Raw genomic sequence first — 20,059 nt, forward strand, 5'->3', positions numbered from 1 at the left:
TTCCTACATTAATGATATTCAGTTCAACCAAGGAGAAATCCTTGGCTGTCTTGCCTCTATGCGTCGGATCCATCATCAAACCAGTGAGAGGTTGGACGAATTTGAATTGTGGTTGGTTCACATTTATTTCCATGTTCATCAAGGCTCGGGCCACATTATGGGACAAGGTGTGGTTGATGCACCACTTCCTCGTCTGTAAATTCTCTTTGCAGGTTGTTTATGGTTTTGTTGGTGTTTTGGGTGATTATTACTCTTTATATATGTAAACCTTGTAACTATTATCAGTACATTTTAAGTTTCCACATCGCTCTCCTCACTAACAAATCTAGTCGGACTGAAGCCAGGAGAGCAAAGGCAAATCGACATGCTGAATGTAATACTTTTTTACGAATTAATGAAATTATGTTGATTCACACACACACACACACATATATTGTAAATATTAAGGTTTATATGTTTATTTACTAAATTTAAATAAAATATTTTGATCATAACTATCAATATGAAATAATTTATATGATAAAATGAATTTATAATTTTAATTATTATATATTTCTATTTCTATTTCTACCAAAATTTTCGAATATAGAGGATAATATTTTTTTGGAAGGCTATAATCACACCCACAAGCCTTCATGCATGCGATTATAACAATAATCTCTTTATTCTATGCTAGTGGCTGCGAGATCTGTGCCACTTTTTTCAAGGATGGCCTACAGGCCACTACCTAGAAATGCCCAAAACTCTCCAGAATACAATCAAAGATGATGGAAAGTCTGTGCAATCAATAATTAAGCTAGGTCTTGCTCAAAACTTGCTAGGACATAATAGAAATTCTGGCAAATAAATGGTAAACATAGTATTTACATGTCATGAATGCATATTTGATCATGATCATCTTAACTTCATCCAAAATCATCAAGAAGGCTCCATGCCCTCTCAATCTAGTTGCAACAACACTTGTTAACCCATGTATTCATCAATCATTCAATAACTCGTTAAATCGTGAAAGAGATCCATAGTAAGAGCACATCATATAATTGTGCATATAACCAACATATAACTAAGATAGAGTCCATGACAAACTAGCGATAAAATCAACACATTAACCAGTACAAGTGCTCATAGATCATAAAAAGAAAAATAACTCATATTTGTAACAACCCTGGTGAAATTTCTTGTAATAAAAGTTAATAAAGGAAAAATGAGACCACGATTAAGGGACACTTATTCCAAGCTTAATGTTGGGCAAAGATATCCTAGTGGGAATCAATGGATGTGTGTTTTGGCTAATGAAAATTGGCAAAGGCTAAGGAAAAGACATTAAAAGGCAAAAAATCATTTTTGGCACATTAATTTATGAAAATAAAGAAAATTACAAGAAAATTAAGGTGAAAGGTCACAGGTTGCATGTGACGAGGAAAATGAAAGAAAATAATATAAAATGAAGAAATTAGAGGCGTCATTAATAAAAAGGCTTCTGAGGATTAGTTGGTAACCTTTTTTCAGTTCAAGTTTGGAGCTCTCTCATTATTCTCTCTCTCTCTCTCTCTCTCACTCTTGGTCACTTAGAGTTTTCTTGGATCACTCTAGTATTGGAGCAAGCAAGGAAAAGAAAGCAAAGGGAGAGGAAGGAAAGGAAGGATCAAGTAAGGAAAAGCAGGATCAAGAAGCTTCACTGAGAATACTTGCAGCTAACCTTTTACATGTGTCATTTCCTAGCTGGTTTGGACATGCATGGATTTTGCATGTTGGTGTATGGTTCTCTTGTTGTCGATGGCATGGTTTTGTCGGGTTATGATAGTGGTTTTAAGCCTAGCCTTTCCTTTTTTCAGATGCCATTGTATGTTGGGATGTTTAAATTGGTTTTGAGCTTTAGTTTTCTAGATGGATTTCAAAATACGGGGCGGAGGTGGTTTGAAGGTTCATTCCCAAAGGCCTGGGAATCTCTTCACTGGCTTTGGCGGGATACAAGGTAAATCCCGAGGAAGAAGTCTCGGTTTAGGGCCTAGTGATCTGGGTTTGGAATGGGGTAAAGCCTGAGAGACAGGTCTTGATTTAGGGCTTAGTGATGCGGGATTGGATTGCAGTAAATCCCGAGAGACAAGGAGATGGGAAATTCCTCAAGGATAGTGATGGATTTTGGATGGCATTCCAAGTTCGGTTTTGGTTGTGATTAGAGTACCGATTTTGGTGTGATCACGGTTTGATGAAGGTGGAGGTGGTTTAATCTCTAGATTCTGTTGGTTGTTCTATGAGATCCCACGTTCATGCTTGGACTATGGCATAGGGGTGCTGGCTGAAAGAGAGATTTGGTTAATCCATGTCTATGGTCGAGTGGTACGTGGAAGTCTCGAACCTGGTCAGATTTGTATATGATTAATAAAAGCTAAGTTCTCTTACTTTTGAACTTGTTTGTATGTGGATTTAACAGTTGTCATATCTCTAATATTTATATGGTTTTATGGTTTTTATAAGCATGGTTATATGACTTGTTCATGTCATGGTTATTTCATGTATTTACTTGTAATTGTTAAATGGATGGATGCAAGACCTAATTGATGTTGCTACAGTTCAATGGAGAATGAGGTGACCATTCTGGTTATGCTTCATAAGTTCTTTCAGTCATTCATGCTCTACCTTTTATCCTAGACCTGTAGGTTGCATTGATGCTAAGTGTTTGACAGAATTCCAGTCCAAGTTGGGGATGCTCAATCCTAGTCTTGAGGTTGAATTTTGATTTGTTTATATTTTCATCATGTCTTTGATGGATTTTGAAGGTTATAACAAGTTTTTGGCAGAGGCCGGCATTCTGGGCTAGAAAAGTGGCTCAAATCTTGAGGAAGCTAGCACAAGTCTACTAAAAAGAGTCAAAGGACGTTGGCACATAGACCTGTAAGAGCGACTTCAGCTTTTGGATACTGTCTTGCCTACGACATGAGAGCGACCAGGGGTTCCAAGGCTTGAATCATCAGTGGGACTCAGGGGCAAGATGTCTAAGTGCCTGACAAGTCTCCTGAGGGTGTTTTTGCTGATGTGGATGGGTTTTTTAATATATTTCATCAGTTCCATTTCCTTAAAGTCACTAAGGAAGTTGAATCCCTTATAGAGACCTCTCTTGTCGCATTTTTAGCCTAGCTGGTTGGTTTCTTGGGTGAACCTAGGAGGAGGGGGTTTTATAGATTGCTATCAGAGCATGGTTGCACTCTCCTTGGGTGAAGGTGCTTGGTCATGTCATCTAGCAGGGGCACTGACTAACATAACCACACAATTTTTAGAGACAGTGCAGTGACAAGAAGTGGGTGCTTGTCCCTCTTGTTTTCACAATTTCTTTAGTCAGTAGAGGCAGACATGCTGACAACTTCTGCATGATTTTTGGGAGGAGTGAAGCTCGGGCTCACTACCCAGTCAAAATATTCGGGTGACCAACAAGAGGCTTGATGGATTGGCTCTCAGGAAGTGCAAATTGAGATGGATTCTTGGGAAAATTCTACAATGTTTTGGGTGACAGTCAGCCAGGTCGATTCTAGGATTGAGCAATACAGACTGTCGGGGAGGCAGCCTCAAGATCTACGCAATTGTGGGTAGCAGTACTTAGTGTTTGAGGGTTGATACTGTGCAGTGCATCTTAGTGGAGGTCAATCTGACTGAGTGTGGTCTGGTCGACAGATCTTCAGAAAAATGGTTGTGTGTGTGAGCTAGTGAACTCATGTATACATGACCTTGTGAACACACACTCAACATGACTTGATGACAAGACATCTCGAACTAAGAAGACAACATATGCTCAGTGTAACTGACTGTGGGATTGTCTGATGGTGAAAGCGACAAGTGCAACACTTTGGATAGACTTTCGGATGACCATGACGACACTTGCGCGATAGTGCTTACAACCTCATGTGTGAGTGTGATAGATGTTTACATAGCGAACACAACTCAAACACAAACCTTCAACCTCACTAGAACAAGGTCGTAAGAATGACATAGAAATCAACATGTCAAAGACGACAGTTGGTCAAACAAGAGAAAAGGAAGCAAGACATGTAGAGGAATCATATGAAATGACTTTTTTTGTTTGCGCACATGCATGTTACCGAGGACAGGATGATATGACAATGACAAGAATTCCTACAAACTCAACTAAGAGGTGTACTTCGAAAGGTGTTCTTTACTTAGCATACTTACCCTCGAGATGATCATGCATCTAAAATATTTTACATGCGGTCATGATCATTTTCCATTACTTGGTCTCTTGGTCCTTCTCCTTGACTCATTGAGAGTGATCTCAGCATGTCACATTTTCGTGTAGTCACTGAGCGATGGATCAACATGGTTTCAACGAGAAGTTACTACTACCGAGATGAGGCCATGGGAGGCCCATTTGTGTAGTTTATGAATGTAAGACAAATAGGGCAGCTTGGACAACACTGCACATTTTTTAGGCATGGGACACTACTGCAAGATGGGGGTCCTGGGAGGACACCTCTACGCAATTTCTGAGTGTAGTGCAGTTGAGAGGCAATATCGAACAATTTCTGGGTACAAGACAGACTAAGAAACTGAGGGACAATACTGCGCAATTTTTGTTGATAGTGTGTTTTGGCTAGGAAGGACACTGGAGGAAACCACTGTGCAATTTTGGATGCCAGGGTATGTTGGAGTCTTTTCACACTTTGAGGTTTCAGTAGGCAAGGGAGGAAGCTTGATGGTTGCAGAAGCAAAGTGCAAAGTTCCGGGAAGCTGGATGAGGCTAGGTTTCTTGGGAAATGGCTAAGTGTGAGATCAGTGACACATATGTAAACAATGATAGGACTCGACTGTAATCGCACAAGGACACTAGTGACACAACGTAGACCATCTAGAATGCATAAGACATACTTTTCTTGATGCAACAACCTTCGTGACAAGAGTGCGTGAAGTGAGTGTGAAACATGTCTATGTGATGACAACCACTCATAAGCACACAATTCCCATGAAGCAAAAAAATATTCCCTTTGTATGCCAAACAACAACCCCTATGCCGAAAGATGACACATGTTGCATAAAGATGAGAACATGAGAAGTTCTTAAGATCAAGGAGGGGAAGTTTGAGATCATTGGCTTACCAATAAGTGACCAAGGACAATCAATCGTAGGATCCAAGTTAGGCTCTGAAATTTGCATGCGAGCCAAAATTTTGGAGGGTGGTTGTAGCCGCTACAACAGGTGCATAGTCTATAATACTTCATACTACCTCTTCTTAACCTCAAAAAATTATCCTTTCTCCTACTAATTTCATATTCATTTTGTAGGTATGAATGGAAACATCGAGGCTATGCACATATACATGGCTTCTTATGGCTTATTGATGCCCCAAACATGGAAACGATGGATTGGGAAGACCCAAACCAATTCAATAGTGAAAACAGTTTCTTTGATAATTGTGTTACCTCTTGGAAACCTAGAAAAGGCCATGACACGCACATGTCTATTCATGAATCCATTGAAGATGACCCTTGCTTGCTAGATACACAAGAGATATTTACAGTCAACCCACTTCAAGATTATGATCAACTCTTCAATAGAGCTCAAAGACATATAAAATGCATTAACAAAACATGTCTATGCAAAAAAGGGGTTACCTTTGAACGTAGATATAAGTTCCCTTGAAAGGTGAAAATGGAATCAACACTCTGCATTGATGAAATAGGCCAAAAGATATATCATCTAGCACACAATGAAAAGTTCCTAAACATCCATAATCCTAACATACTTCAAACACGGAGAGAAAATGTTCACTGCTAACTCATTCTCTCCCTTAATGCAATTTTGAAATACATTGACAAATATGCTTCCATAGGAGAGGGGAGATCTAATACATACCACCATATGTTAACAAGAATTGCATCTACATCACATCTAGATGATTTTACCTCAAATTCCTATCTACACTTTCACTCAAAAGAAATTGTAGATCGTGACATAACCGCCCAGTAAACTTGCCATATGCTCCAAAAGTTTCCCCTTATCACATGTAGTCTCACCTTCACCAAATTAAATTTTGGTTGCCAAATATTTGGTTGATTATCTCATGAGTTTTTTGACTATTTATCAGGATCTACCTTCATCGATGCATATTTGACTCATCCTTCTTTCATGGATGCTATATCTTCGCTTGACCTAACCAAAGATTGGATATATAACCATGCATGAAAATATGAAAATTGGAAAAAAAGTCACATCCCCACAATTATCCATGTATGGCCACTTTTTAATACAATACCAAACAAATATTTCAATTTCTTTGTTGCTTTTGGTTGGAGTGAGCTACTCTTATATAAACCCTTATGCTCTTTCTCTAAATACATAGGTCTTTCTGAAGAAGAAATTTTGGCTAACTAGGAGAGCATAAGAAATGAGTACCATGCATGGCATGTTAATCACATCCCTATTCTCACTCCTGATGACCAACCATCTGAAGAAGAACCTACCGATATTAGCATACACTCATATATGGATATGAATGAGTGGAAAGATTTATCAATATTGGTCCCTACATGGAATATCCAATTATTTTCTCTTGACATGCTAGGCCTTTGAGGAATCAATACTTCCCAACCATGGGATCAACTAAAAGTATCAAAAGATACAATTGATTTTGCACCTAACTTGATCAACTACAATCGAAGGAATGGGGAAGTAATACAAGAACACAATCCCCTATGTTCTTTCATAAATACATTGTCTACACATCAACAACATGCATTGGAAATAGTCATACAACACTCATAAGCAGCAGAGCCAAAATCGTCACTAAAGATGATCATCCAAGGAACTTCATGCACCAGAAAAGACTACTTGATAAGCCACATCAAAGAGGCATTATCTTCTCAAAAAATAACTAGCCATAGCCCAATACTTCTTCTTGTCCCTACCAATGATGCAACATTTAACATACATGCAACCACTATACATTCAGGGCTTCGGATTCCTATCAAAGACATGAAGACTTTAAGTGGTCAATCCCTTATATTCTTCCAAGAAGATATGAAATATATTCAATACATTCTAATCGATGAGATGCATTTCATAGCCTACAAATTATTTGTGCAGATACAGAGTCATTTTCGTGAGGCATTTCCAGAAACAAACCACTGATCATTTGGTCGCCACTCAATAATTCTTGTCGGGGACTAGGGCTAGCTTCCACTAGTAATGGAAAAACCCCTTTATGCAGGTAAAACTCTAACGAAGAATTCATGGACAACCTTTACCACTGTAATCAATTTACAAAAAGTGTTTCAACAACGAGGAGTTATGGACACCTAGTCTCTCTTCCGCTAGCTATTAACTAACATTCACAGTGCTAAACCAACAATATATGAATTGAACCTCCTTCATTAAAGGACTAACAAATTCTTATCCATCGAAGAACGTCATATATTTGACACTTCAATCCACCTCTTTCCAATAAATATTCTTAGTGATAACCATAACAAATCCCATGATCGAATCATTGCATATACCAATTTCACAGAGTATTGCAGAATGCACAAATAGCTTAGAAGCACACCAACAAGATGATGACCAATTGGAAAAATGGATATTGATATGTGTAGGAAAATGAGTTATTTTATCTTGCAATTTATGTGTCCAAGCAGGATTAGTCAATGGTGCTCTCAGAAAATTCATGCAATTGTATATGCACCAGGACATAGCCATCCAATTTTACCAGCATATGTTGTTGTGGAATTTGATAAATACATTGGATCTCCATGGGACAATACATAATCAAAGTATGTCCCAATTCGGCCCATACAACGAAGTAACAAGAAAATAACCCCCTTGAGATTGCTTTGGCACTGACTATACATAAATCTCAAGGAATGACCATGATCAAGGCTACAATTGACATTGATAACACTAAACATCAAGGTTTGACCTTCAGAGAAATGTCATGCACTACTACTCTACAAGGAATGTGAATAGCACAATCCTTCTCCTTTGAAGGATATTTCTTATGTCTCACTATGAAAGACAGAAGAGGCATGCTTACATGATTTGTCACTCTCACCACTACCATGTGTGGACACAACATCCTAGATGCTTCTATGTTGTGATTGTAATTATATACATGAAATCATTGCTCTTGTCTATTATTCCATATGTAATAGTGTTTGGTGATGTGCTTAAAAAAATGGAATTTTACTCTAATATATATTTTATAGAAAACAAAAATCCTAACTTATTACAAATTAACTATTAAACATACCTTGCCTTGAATATTTTGCACATTTTCTATCTTCCTTTCTCCTTTCGACATTCCGTACCCCCTTTTGGAGGCCATGCTAGTTATAGTTTACTATGATATATTATGATTGACTATAATTGAACATGGTTTTGCATGGGTAATATATCATGGAGATATTGACCGTGGGTGAACATGGTTGGACCAATTTAACCATAATTCACCATAATTTTCTATGATAAATTAAAATTGGATAAAACATACTATGATAATATGGCTTTGCTCATGGTATACTCCAATTTTTTTATCTGTATGGAACCTCAATGCAAATTGAAAGATACAAAATGCATTTCTCTGAACATTTGGTTATATGGAAATTATATCCATCAACCGTGTCTCTATAAATCACAACAACAACAGTGGTTAAAATATCTAATCTGTAAAAAATATATCCCCATGAAGCTCGTTGTTATTTGTCGAAGGAGACCAAGATCTTCAAGCCCTAATGTTTGTCATTGTGTCCTCCAATTTGTAACCACAGTCGCTGAATGTATATTTTATATCCTTGTGAGTGAATCTCATAGATTGACTCAATTGGAACTCATGAGCTCAAATTTCCCATGATTATGTACAACATAAAAAATAGAAAATGCGTAGCCTAAAGAACCCACATATTAGCTTGGAAAAGAATGGAAATTCTCGCAAGATTATGACAAAATCCAGCAGAATTTTTTGAAAATTTGGGTTACAACTGTCAAAATTTCAGGATTTTTGGTGCCCCCAAGGGATATTGATGGTGTTGAATCTGTTTCCACCATAAACAAATGATTCAAACACTTTAGCATTGCATTCTAATTTTTTGAATTTTTTTTAGCGAATTATGGTATGAAATCTACCATCTGGGAAAATTTGTGGCATTAGTAGACAACGACGAATAGAAAGGGTGAATTGAAGCGACGAAGAATGAATAGCAGTGACGAAGGAAAATAAAGGGCGGAGGAATGAAAGAAAGAAACATGTATTTAAATTGCACGTTAAATTTTTTAAGAGTAGAAATGATGAACATTATGGTTTGATTTGAGATAAATCTAAACTCTCCATATTGCATATGAATATTGCATTATGGTTTGATTTGAGAATATTATGTGCACGCGAATCTTCGCCATCCACTTAATTTGTTTTTTTAACAAAAAACTCAAAGGCTGATTCAAATATAGAATGCCTTTCGGCGAATTATAGATATCCTGAGTTATATTTAATTTAATAGAAGAGCAAAGTGACATTCAATTGAATCAATTTGGATAGACAACAAAATTCCAACGTACAGTTTAACACCCAAAAGATGATACATGGAAAAACATAACAATTTCATGGTTATGTTATGTTAGAATGGCAGTATCAAGAAGATTAACTTGTTACACCTAGAGGCCATGTGGAAGAGATGTTATAATGTCTTGTCGTTTGACTCTTTCAAATTACATAAAAAAAAAGAAATCAAAACAAAAACAACAATATTGTGAAATATTATTTAGTCAAAATAAAATAAAAATAATAAAAAGAAACCTTAAAATAAAAATAATTTCATGGTATTCACCCATAGTATTTATGTGGAATATAGTCTATCTAAAGGGGTAAATTAAATCAACATAAATCCATCTTAACTCCGTTACCAAGCGACATGAGGGGTCAACTCTCCTGAGATGCAAACCTCTTTTAAAGTGAAAAGAGATTTGATTTCTCTCTAAACTCCCAAGATGCAAACCTCTTTTAAAGTAAAAAGAGATTTGATCCCTTACGACACTTGGTAGATCTAGAGTTAAGATAAATCTATGTTGGTATATTAATTTGGCCCAAATCTTTTGCCATCTAGTATGACAACCATTTTACACGTTAGTTACCTAATGTTGACTTAGTCACCATTAAAAATAAAAAACAATAACTATAATTTTTAATTATATATAATAGAATTAAAAATTAATTTTAGATTTAATCACACTTGATAAACGTGTTGTCTATATGTGAGACCTTTTGAAAAGTTTTCTTGTTTATTTTCCGATCAAGCAGGTATTCATTGAAATTGCAAGTTTGATGGGTGAACTTTGCACAATCAAAGTGCCCTAGGGGTTTTTCAAGGTGTTGAATCCATATATATAGTCAAAAAATCAGTTTAAACAACACAAATTAAATTTTAACCACATATTTTTTAATCAGCGAGAAATCCTAAAACTCCAAAAAATCTCACATAAAAACAACTCTTTTAATAAACTTAGATTTAAAATGAATTTCACTGATGTAAAAATTGTTGGGAAAAAAATTAAGATTTTGAGGGCCACACAGCTATATAGTATTGATTTAATCATTGTTATTGTTGTCCTCCCTGTGAGGAACTTGTGCCTTACTAATGACTAATATATAATAAATTTATTTGTCAGCAATCGCGATTATATTAAAGTTCTATATTGGTGGAATAGCGTTCAAATAGGATGAGTGCCCTGCATTGCTAAAACATCTCGCATTCCTCGCCCATCTCCAAAGTGTTCCATTTATTTTTTAATTTGTTGTGTTCTAATATTTGCGATACATTCTAAATATTTGTATAAGTTAGCACATTCGCATTTACTATCATATTTTTGTGGCCCATTTATTTTTTACTTCTACGTATTATATAAGTTGGCTCATGGTGATTTGGTACACTTATTTTTAATAACTTCGTATAACTCTGTGATGTATTTTCTTTTTATCGGTATTTGTTTTTGTGTTAATTTTGTTTAAAATTAGGGAATAATTTTTTTATGCGTTCACTTTTTATTTTTTTAATAAAAAATTGCCATTTAATCAAATAATTATATAACCGTATTTGGATGAATAAGTAAAAATTGTGAATAAATAGTTAATTTTTTGTATTCTATATGTTTAGTCTCATTGGGTATTAGAATAGGTAGTAAATAAATGTGTTGGATTTGAAATGATTTTTGTTAGAGATAATGGAGAATATCTTAGAATAGTGAGTTGGTTAACGAGACTTCAGGATAGGAATTAGTTTCTATTTCTTAGGCTATGGTTCTAACTTCCCTAAATCTGTGATTACTATATAATGTGTGATGTACATGGACAATGTAGAGTGTTCTGCGGAGCCAGACTCTCCTTGTTCAAACTCTCTTTCGTAGAGCTGACCAGTGGGTTTCATTTTATTTAATACAGAACATTGCATTTTAACATGGTATCAGAGCATCAAGGCTGAGGAACCTGTACGCTGAGTGGAGGATTTGATAGGCGTGACTGAGGTGAAATCGTCGCGTGGATCGGAGGGCTAATCGTGCCGATCCCACTGTAGCACATTGCGTATTTTTATTTTGTCAACCGTCACAGATCTGGAGTGTACAGTCGCGAAGACCTTCGTGAGTCTATGGTGCTAACTTGCGTCGATTGTGCAAACAAGAGAGGGACAGCATGGAGGCTGAGGGAAGGCTGCGTCCTGGCAATAGCTGCCGACAGAAGGCTGAGGTTTTCCAAGGAGGTCGTGGTAGAGGCCGTGAAGGAAGCCACGGTGATCTGCGTGTGTGCTGCAAGATCAAACGATATTGGAGATCAACGATTTCTGTCTTTGACACAGATTTGGGGTAAATATAACATTTTTTTTTTACCTATCAAATTTTTTTTAATCGCCAACATGAATAATCAAATGTTTGAAGCATGCTTGAATGAGCATAACAAGCTCGATGGCTCCAATTATGCGAATTGGAAATTCAAGATGCAGACTCTGCTAAAAGTGTAGAGTGCTTGGATGATTACAAATGGGAATTAGTAGAACCCAGCAGCTAGATCAACATCAGTCCCAGACAGGGAGAAGCAAGATGGTAGAGCAAGGATGTTGCTGAAGATGTCAGTGAGAGACTGCATCATACCACATATCAGAGAATGTAAATCAGCAAGCGAAATTTGGGGAATTTTGAAGGATCTGTATGAAATTAGGAATACAAATCACCTTATGTTCCTAAAGAGCAAGATCTTATCCCTGAAGATGGAGGAGAATGAAACAGTTGCTACCTTCATAGCGAGGATCAAAGATCTGAAGAACAAATTGTTAGACATTGGTGATACAGTTGCAGATACAGATCTTGTAACTATTACCATGAATGGTGTGACCGATGACTACCAAATGTTCATCATTGGGATAAATGCGAGAGAGAAAATCCTGAAGTTTGAAGAACTGACAGGAATACTAATGCAAGAAGAAGAAAGAAGATCGACTCTGAAGCCCCAGAGTGTCAATCTTGCATTGATGGCAAAAAATAACTTCTTCAAAGGAAAAGGAAATCCGCAATAGAAAAATGGAGAAAGCTCACAGAAAAGACCAAATTCGACCCAAGGTATGAATCCGAATAGAAACAACTCTGTAATTAAATGTTTTTATTACAGAAAACTTGGTCATATAGCTAAGGAGTGCAGGAAGAATAAATATCATGAAGAACAAAAGAGGCAGAAACGACATGCAGGTCATCTCGCGCATGATAATCATGAGCAAAAATTCAGATTGTTCATGATAGACTTTGATGAGAATGTTGATGCAGACATATGGTATGTAGATTCGGGAGCATCAACACATATGACAGGGAGCAAGCAATGGTTCGAAGATTTTAAAGAAATCAACAATGGAGCACAAATCTACCTAGGTGATGATAGAAGTCATCAGATCAAAGGGTGTGGGAAAGTTTCTATCATTTTACCTAATGGTACTGTAAGAAAAATTCATAATGTCATGTATGTGCCCGGTGTAACAAAGAACTTGATTTCATTATCCATGATTACAGATCAAGATCTGCTAGATGGCATGAAAACTATTGCAGTAATTCGAACAAGAGGTTTGTACAAATTGGATGTAAGACCAGCACCAGTTCAAGATTTAACAGCAGTGGGTTTCACTACAGAAGAGCTGTGGCATCATAGATTTGGTCATATCAACTACAATGATTTGTTGTTACTTCAGAAAAAGGAAATGGTAAGAGATCTTCCTATGTTAAAACAAGTGCATAATGATTGTGATTCCTGTACATTAGGAAAGATGCATAGAGAAGAATTCCATGTTCGAGTAGAGAAGAAACAGAGAGATATACTTGAATTAGTGCACATAGATATTTGTGGACCCATGCAAACAAAATCATTAGGAGGTGCACTGTATTTTTATTGTTTATTGATGACTGCACAAAGTTTTCTTGGGTATATTTTTTGAGTAAGAAGATTCACACATTTGAATACTTTAAGTAGTTCAGAAACATGATTGAAAAGAAAACAAGGAAGCATATAAAAATTCTCCGCTTTGATCAAGGGGGAGAATACAGGAAGGATGAGCTTATCAAGTATTGTAAATACCATGGGATATTACAACAATTCACAGTACCCATACTCCTCAGTAGAATGGAGTAACGGAAAGAAAGAACAGAACATTGGTGGAATGTGCTAGAAGCATGTTGAAAGGTAAGAATCTTTCGAATGGTTTTTGGGCTGAAGCATTGAATACTGCAGTTTATTTGAAAAATAGGAGTCCTACAAAGAGTCTTGAGTTTAAAACTCCTTATGAAGCATTATATGGATTTAAGCCTGCAGTAAAACATTTAAGAGTATTTGGGTCTAAAGCATTTGCCCATATTCCAAAGGAAGATAGAAGAAAACTAGATTCAAAAGCCATCAGATGTACCTTTATAGGGTATTGTTCACAATATAAAGCTTATAGATTATTTAATCCCTCTACTCACAAGATTTTTGTTAGTAGAGATGTCATATTCCATGAGCAGGATCATGAAGAATCTGATAAGCACAATGAGGAATGGGATATTTTGTTCTTGGTGGAAGAAAGCGAAGAAACAATAAACAATCAGGATCAACAGCATACAAAGGCAAAAGATGAACAATAGCAGATACAGCAGTAACAGCAGCAAGAAGAAAAAGAAAATGATGATCAGACAAGGTTTGAAGCTACCCCACCACTTAGGAGATCAGGTAGGAAAGCTCAAATGCCTGTAAGATATAGGGAAAATGCTTTTATAACTAGTATGATGAATGTTGTTGAACCTTCTAGTTATAAGGAAGAAAATGAATGTAGTGAATGGAAAACAGCTATGGAACAGGAATATGAATCTATAATCACGAACAACACTTGGGAACTATTTGAACTTCCTAGATGGAAACAAATCATAGGTTGTAAATGGTTATATAAACCAAAAATTAATGCAGATAGAACCATAGAAAAATTAAAAGATAGATTGGTAGCGAAGGGGTATTCACAAAAAGAAGGCATAGACTATGAAGAAACCTTTTCCCCTGTAGTTAAACTAAATACCATGAGAATGTTGATTGCTTTATCTACTAAGAAGCATTGGATGATTCACCAACTAGATGTGAAGTTTGCATTTTTAAATGGAGAATTGAAAGAGGAGGTTTATTTAGAGCAACCTGAGGGGTTTTTCTAGAAAGGGAAAGAAAATTTAGTCTGTAGATTAAAGAAATCTCTTTATGGACTAAAGCAAGCACCCAGGTCTTGGTATGAAAATATTGATTCATTTTTTTGCAATTTGGCTACAATAGAAGTAAAAACGACCCTAATCTGTATACCATGCAAGATGAGCAAGGGTGCATAGTGTTGATTTCTTTGTATGTAGATGATTTAATTATTACATGTGATGTTATTTCTCTAATCAAAGAAATCAAGTAACAAATGTCACAAGTGTTCGAAATGAAACACCTTGGTGAATTAAGATACTATTTGGGTCTTGAGATCTGGAGAGATTCAGGACAAACATTTTTGTCTCAGGGTAAGTATGTCAAAGGTCTACTAGAAATATTCAGGATGGATCAGTGTAAGCTTGTAACAGTACCACTACAGCAAAACATCAAACTGCAAAGTGAGGATGGCTCTAAAGAGGCAGATGCAACACTTTACAAACAGCTGGTTGGGAGCCTAATCTACCTAACCAATTGATACTAGACCAGATTTGGCTTATGCAGTCAGTGTGATAAGTCAATACATGTCCAAGCCACTTGAAAGTCATTGGAATGCAGCGAAATTCGTTTTGAGGTATCTACAAGGTATTGTAGATTATGGTATTATTTATATCGATTCCTCTGATGTTAGATTGACAGGATTTACAGATTTAGACTGGGCTAGAAATGTAGACGACCGCAAATCCATAATGGGCTATGCATTCAACATTGGATCTGGGGTGATTACATGGAGCATCGAGAAACAGAACACAGTTTCCTTGTCTTCAGCGGAAGCAGAGTATCAAGCCATGTGCGTAGCAACGTGTGAGGCAGTTTGGTTGCGGAGACTTCTCCAGGATGTCGAGGAAGAACAAAAAGAAGCAACAACAATCAAATGTGACAATCAGAGTTCAATCAAACTTACTAATAATCCATTGTTTCACAAAAACACTAAACACATTGATACACAATTCCACTTTGTCAAGGAGAAAGTGCAATCAAAAGAAATCCATTTGGTATATTGTAATACATGTGATAATGTTGCAGACATTTTCACTAAGCCTCTTGGCAGGATTAAGTTTGAAATGTTTAGGGAGATGTTAGGCATATTTGTGAACCCCTTCTCCATTAAGGGGGAGTGTTAGAGATAATGGAGAATATCTTAGAATAGTGAGTTGGTTCACGAGACCTCAGGATAGGAATTAGTTTCTATTTCTTAGGTTATGGTTCTAACTTCCCTAAATCTATGATTACTATATAATGTGTGATGTACATGGACAATGTAGAGTGTTCTGCAGAGCCATACTCTCTTGGTTCAGACTCTCTTTCGTAGAGCTAACCAGTGGGTTTCATTTTATTTAATACAGAACATTGCATTTTAACACTTTGCTGGTTACTTCATTTTAATTTATTGTATTGTATAAGTTTATTTTGATGGGGTGTCAAGACCAGTTTTATATCTTTGTGGATTTGACAGGTTTTTTATTTATTTATTTTTACACATGCCACCACTTTGTGGTGAATTTATGGGATCTTGCTTTCTAAGGAGAATGGTAGAGATACCTTGGCACATTTTGTCTATTCATATACATGAATTGAATTCATTCCACCCTGTTCTTCATCCCATGCCACTAGTTAGAGCTTTGGTTAATCCTTCGACACCTCTACCTAGTGTTGCCCTTGACGGCCATGCACTATGAGTTTTGTTTGATTACTTGGCGTGTTTCCTTCCATCTACTTCACTGACTTTCCCTCCTATCTTTGCAGCTTTTATTTTATGTTGAAGGCTTGACACCGAGCTCGTCATTGATACAACATTCCTAGGAAGTTATCAAGGCCTCTCTCTTTCACAGTGGCCTCTTGCAGATTCCCTCTCATTTTTGTCCTAGTCTCTATGACAACTTGTTTCCTTTAGTAGCCATGACTCGTCAGCAAGCTTGTTGCCAATATGGAAGTGGTGGTAGTGGTGCTTTAGGGGGCTCTCGGGGAAAACTGAGAGCTAAATCTTTAACCCTTAACTACCATGCACATCTACCTCCACACATTCATGAGGAAATCCATCTCATGGAAGAGGAAGTTTGAGAAGGACGATTAATCACTCTAAATTCAGAAGTCATGGCTGACATAGCCCCTCGGGTTTCGCATACACGCAACTATTGGGGTCGCTAAAATCACTATCTTGATACAATAGAATTGTAATGCCATGTTACAAGGAAGATTCTAGTTAATTGGAGACAAACTCAGGTCAACTTAATGCACAAACTAGATGAGCTCAGAGATCTTATGCTACGCTTAGGAACAACCCATTAGCCTCAATACTTCATTACCCTACTAATGTTCATGTGCCCTATATTTTATCATTTCAGTTCTTGATCTTCATGCTAGCCCATCTAGGCTATTAATTTGTTATGTTTAGAGTTTATGTTTACTGTCTTTTTCTATTGTCTCGAACTCCTCAGTCTCTAAATGCTTCCCATTTTGGTTTATGTTTTTGGTTTCCCATGGTGGGGAAAAACTATCTTTTGGAATTCTCAAGTTTTGGATATTTAGTTGAAGCTAATTTTGTTAGCCATTGAGTATATATTTTATTGTCTTTGGTCTTCTTTACAAGGTGGCATATAGGAGACATTAAAACTAACATATATAATGTAAATATTTGATATTTTAATACAAAATTAGCTAAAAAGTAAAGATATATTGTATAAATTTGATCATTCTATGTTATCATTACATATTTTTGTGTAATAAATTCTCTAAAAAAGGATGGGAGATGCTAATTTGGTCTCTATTGCAATTTCAAATTTATATCAATTTTCAAGTAAAAAAATGGCCTTGTTTTTAAGGGCTCTATACTAGGTTTTGTGTCAAATTGTTGAGCCTTTGTCCTATCCTTCTTGTTTTTCATTTTTGGTACTATAGATTTTGCAACTCTACTCGTCTTTCCTTTTTAGGATTGAAGATTTTGTAGACTTACTTATCATTTTAAATATTAAGGATATTTTATCATGTTTTTCATTGATAATCAAAGGCAAGTTCCTATGACCCCTTATCCTACATATTTTTTTGAACTTATAACATCTTTGGTTTTGATGTCATTGTGCCAAGAAGCGCTCTCAATCTAGTATGGTAGAGATATTGTAATATTTTACTTAACATTTTGACTCAATCAAAATAGAACAAAATTAATTAAATTAAAAATAAAATAAAATAAAAACACAAAATTAATAATTGTAAATATAATTATAATTAATTAATAATTAAACTAGTATATATTTATCTTAACGTCCATCTTAATTCAAGATCTACTAAATGAATGCATAAAAACATTTTTTTTCAAAAACATTGTATAATTAGCTAGCGTATGCCCATGCATACGCTATTTACATTTTATTTTTTAAATTCACTTTCTTCTGGTTCCATTAAACATTGCATGAGCTTTGATTTTCTCCTCCGATTTCACAGTATTATAAAAATACTACATCAGATACTGAATGAGTTAATTGTCTCCGTTGATTTCAAGGATTAATGGAATCTATTTTAGGTTAATTGAAAGGATACTGCCATACTCAAGAGTAAAGATGATCCAACGACAACAACTACATGTGCTCGAAGGAGATAAGGACGCCGATTTTGATGAAATAGATTCAAGGTGACAAGGACATTAAAAAGAAAAAGACTAAGTTGACAAATACGTTAAGGTGTGATAAAGCATAATTTATTTTTAAATAAAGAGAAACTATTGAGCAAATATATTCCATCGTTTTCACTTGCAATTCCGAGTCATGTCGACATTCCGTGCAAGAAGCCAACTGATTTTATTATAATTTGGATGATTCTTTAAAACGTATAATTATGACATTAACGTTAAACAACCAAACATCATACAGATGACACTACAAATTCCAAATTTGGCTGACGACATTTTGAATGATTTAGGGCGTGGACAAATAACGAAGAAATGAAAATTCAACTTCAAAATTTGGCTAAAGGCGTTTAGAAAGATTTAGGACATGGATCACGACAGAATACTTTTGACCATTTGAGTGAGGGAGGTTAGAATCTAGGGGTAGCCTAGCTAGATACTGACGAGAGAGTAACATGGATTGCCTTTTCCTTTGCTCATCAAATACGAATGACTTCCCTGCTCAATCACTTTCCCATCTTCAATCACAGCAATCGAATCTGCATTTTGAATGGTTGTCAGTCTATGAGCTAGCACAATACTCGTTCTTCCCACCATTATTCTGTCCACAACCTCTTGAACCATCTTCTCCGATTGGTTGTCCAGTGCACTGGTGGCCTCGTCCAACAGTAATATGCTCGGATTCTTTATGATCGCCCTCGCTATAGCAATGCGTTGCTTTTGCCCTCCCGATAATTGCACTCCTCTGTCACCACAATTTTTTTCGTATCCCTTCTCCAAAGAGCTAAACAAATCCAATTTAAATCACTGCCATGTTTAGTCTGTCCTAATTTATTCCAGAAATAATCTGCTTAATCACAACTGATTGAATATATGTATTATTGCATAAACATTCCATTTCAATTGAAAATTTGTAGTATTTACCTGATGAAGTCATGAGCATTTGCAGGCTTTGCAACTTCGATAATCTCCACCTTGCTTGCATTCTCTTTTCCGTAGTGTTAGGAATTTCTGATAATTCCAGAACAAACAAACAAAGAATAATGCTCTATTTTTAACACTCTGCTTTTAACACAGGAAACTAAAAATTGTTCACTGAATATAGTGTTTCAGCAACATAGTTTCGTCAACAGAGTTTTAGCAACAGTGTTTCAGCAACGCTGAAACTGGAGTTTCAGCAACACTTTGTTTTTGGCGCCGAGAAACTATTTGCTAAAGACAGAGTTTCAGCAATGCACAGAAAAAGCTTTGTATTCATTAACAATACTGACTGTCACAAAAAAAAAACTTCCTCTAACAGAGGGATTACAGTAGGAATGCTTCAGATACACTTCCAAAGATTTCACTCTGTCTCTGCCTGCAAATTGACACTGCTGTGCATTACAAAACTCTGTTTCTGCTAAAAATTAACACACTGTCTCTGCACTGCTATGTGTAAAAAAAAAAACTCTCTTTTTTTCTTTCCCGCTGCTGCGTATTACATTACATTGCATATTCAACAACAAAAAAACATTACATGTACTGTAAAAAAAAAAAAAACTACTTAAAATTTTATGACAAGACTAGAAATTAAAACAAGGTATGGAGGGGCAGACAAATAAGTCAAATTCCTGAAATTTCTGGATGTTGCAGTAAATTCTCCATGTCCGCAATAAAACCTGGTGTTTGCTTTTTTACCAACTCTGCCATGATTTTTGTGTTCTTAAATTTTT

The 20,059-nt window shown here is 36.0% G+C and overlaps 1 pseudogene; it reads right to left on the minus strand.

Annotated features, from left to right (window-relative positions):
- LOC149207139 (ABC transporter B family member 15-like) overlaps positions 1-20,059 on the minus strand; it is a 61,638-nt pseudogene that overhangs the window by 29,461 nt on the left and 12,118 nt on the right.

Source organism: Pinus tabuliformis, chromosome 1_2, assembly GCF_031772625.1.
Source record: "Pinus tabuliformis cultivar Carrire ecotype Pingquan chromosome 1_2, CPIR1, whole genome shotgun sequence".
Taxonomy (NCBI): domain Eukaryota; kingdom Viridiplantae; phylum Streptophyta; class Pinopsida; order Pinales; family Pinaceae; genus Pinus; species Pinus tabuliformis.